The 2,929-nt window shown below is 47.8% G+C and overlaps 1 long non-coding RNA gene across 1 annotated transcript; it reads right to left on the bottom strand.

Annotated features, from left to right (window-relative positions):
- Positions 1-241: 241 nt before the first annotated feature.
- On the bottom strand, positions 242-2,681 carry LOC121077988. Its single transcript, XR_005824404.1, has 3 exons — positions 2,132-2,681; positions 1,652-1,753; positions 242-1,145 (listed from the first exon to the last, which is right to left on the bottom strand). It is a non-coding gene; the product is annotated as an uncharacterized LOC121077988 (long non-coding RNA).
- Between the last annotated feature and the right edge of the window lie 248 nt (positions 2,682-2,929).

Raw genomic sequence — 2,929 nt, forward strand, 5'->3', positions numbered from 1 at the left:
CTTGAAAGGGAACAACAGGGAAAAGCTGTGTACGGGATACAGTTCAGAAGGACATGGTATCCTGAACTTTTTCACCAGCTCTTACCAATATTCAGGCCCATCCTTACCAAATAAGACTCTCTGGTCCTAAAACAGAGATACACCGATATTCTATCAACTATTCAGATAAACTGAATTCTAACAACTTTGTACATCGTGCACATCTGCCTGCTTTGCAGCAGCATTTCAGACCCAGGTTGCCACCAGCACTCCCAGCTGCTGTTTCCTCCCCAGGAACCATGACTCCAGGGCATGCCTTATGCATGACTTCTCCACCTGCACTGTCTTTGGGAATTTTTGCCTGGAAAACATTGCCCTTAAAACTTCACACACTTTGACACTTTCTGTGCCCTGCTAGTCCCAAGGGTGAGACCACCTCCCAGCAGGATATCATTCGTTGCCCTGCACCACTGCTATACCTGCTGCCAGCTCACAACAACCTTCTGCTTGTTAAACCCAATGAACCTGATCCCGAAATGATGTTCTGCATCAGTGCATGAGCTCTCCTGGCTGTCTACAGGCAACCGTGGCTCAGTCACAACCAAAGGCATGGAGACGGGAGATAATACGTGGTACTCCACATAAAGTAGCCTGTTCTGGTGGTCACTTTTCACATGTATTTCTTCTGCGGTCCAGGCTTTAAAATATCCTCCCCCGTGCGCTGTTCCTGCAGGCTCTGGGAGGGCAGAGCTACGGCTGTGAGGTGGGACCACAGCAGACACTCGTCCAATTTCTGAACTTCCCACGTTTGATGTAGTTCACTTCTACGGCTTCAGTGTCAGAGCATGAAGAGCAAGTTCATGTGGTGTTTGGGAAGCAGGTGAGATGCTGTCAGTCAGACATAATTTTGGGCAGGTGCTCTGGGTGCAATCTTCAGGAGATGCCATCCTCTGAGCCGTCTGTTCTCATTTCAAGATCAACAGCACCATCTAGTGACCCCAGACCAGCTCCTGATACCTGTCTGCCTCCTCTCCCACATTTCATCTATTCCTCCAGGTCTCCCAGAAGGGGGTTGTCTGTCTCTTCCTACCCGCAGCATTACAGCTAGAGGTTACTTAGCTGAAGGTCTTGCATGGTGCAGGCTGAGAGCACTCAGCCACAGCCCCCTGAGCAGGAATGAGATGATCCAAATTAACTTGCAGACCAACAAACATCTCTGTGTCATGTACCAGACCCCATCTGGCTCAGTGCAAGCCTTTTCTGCCTTCCTGGGCACAAGTCACAGCTTCTACATTCAAAATAAAACTCTTCAGGAAAATAAATAATCCATCCTTATTCATCTGTTGGTTCTCTGCTGTGCTTGACCTTGCCACATGTTGTTTAAGCCATGTAAAGCAAGGACCTCAAACACACCAATCAAAGGTCATGTTTTGTCCCCAAGTTCACAGTGCATGTGTAGCTGATAATACAGATGTCAAAAGAATCAAAAGCATGGCCAGCTTTATTTCTACTCTCGGCTTACAGCAACAGGCAGCTCCTCATGTCCAGCATGCAATGAGCCCTTCTGCTCCTCTCCCCATCAGCCCCGCCGCTACCCACCCCCCAAAAAAAGAAACACAAGGAAAATTTCCAGGATCTGCACACAAACCTGGAGAGGCCCCCACTTCCTTACCGTCCCAGCCCCTGCACCACTGCAAGAAACAGGAGATATCCTTAAGTCACTGCGTGAGTGCAGGGTACAGCCACATCTTGACTTCTACAGGGAGCAGATGTCCTGTCAAGAGAAAAAAAGACAAAAGAAAGGACTATTCAACGACAAGAAGCATGGAGACTGGGAAACAACTGTCTGCTGTCTCACCTAAGAGAAGAGACAGAAGGGCATAAAATGAAACATGTAGGTGGCAAATTTTAAATAAATAAATAAATAAGGAGGCAGATCTTCACCTAACATGTAGCAGGGCAGAGGAAGTCACTGCCACAGGATGTTGAAGACATGGGAATTTTACATACATTTGGAGAATGTATGGGAACTGTATGTATTCTCATGGGAAAAGAAAACTCATTTGAGGGAGAGTAGACAACAGACTGGATCAAAAAGCCCCTGAACTGCTTGGGAAGATATTCTGGGGAAAATACGACCCCTTTGACTCACATTTGCCTTCAGCCCAATATGCACCACCGTGCTCGTTAAAAGACTCAGGTCCAGACTCGAGTTCATTTCTGAGGCTGACCGTGCTCTGCTCAGTGGGGTTCCAGGGCAAGCAGCAGAGGCTTAGGATATTTGGGCTGGCCGTGTCCCTCCAGGCGCAGCCATCTGACGCTCCTACACGTGGAAGTCCGTTCGCTTTTCTCCTTCCTTTATGGCAGAGACTCCTATATGGTTGTATGATCACCGAAATGGGAAACCTGCCTCAAAAGAATCTGTCGTTATTACTGCTGGTGGGAATTTGCAGCAGATAGGTCAAGACGGAAAGGTGGCAAAATATTCACGTGATCATCTTGATGCTCACCTCACGGCTCCCTTACAGAGGGGAAAACTACTTCCCAGAGCAGACACATACAGTGGCAGAGTTACCCAAGTCCCTTGCCACAAAGGGAAATGGCGTGGCCCTCCCATTTAGTTCTCTGCATTTCCCATACCAGTTGGATACTCCAGTCAAGAACGGTGCAAGCTCGTGTGATCCAGGCTTTTAAAAAGCTGACGAGGGGTTTGCCGGTGGTGGGAGTCCCACGGGATGTTAGTTCTCAAAAGAATGGAGAACTTCCTTTCCAAGAAAGAGGATTTCCACCTTGCTCAGGAAATAAATAAAAGAGATGATTATTTTTCAGTACTTCTACCAATCTCTTCCAGAATTTGAAAGCCTGAGCACAGATAACAACCCCAAAGCAAGAGCTCCCCTCTGTCTTGTACAGCACTTTTCAGGCCTGGCTCTCTGCTTGCACATTCCTA

This window comes from Cygnus olor, chromosome 14 (assembly GCF_009769625.2).
Source record: "Cygnus olor isolate bCygOlo1 chromosome 14, bCygOlo1.pri.v2, whole genome shotgun sequence".
Taxonomy (NCBI): domain Eukaryota; kingdom Metazoa; phylum Chordata; class Aves; order Anseriformes; family Anatidae; genus Cygnus; species Cygnus olor.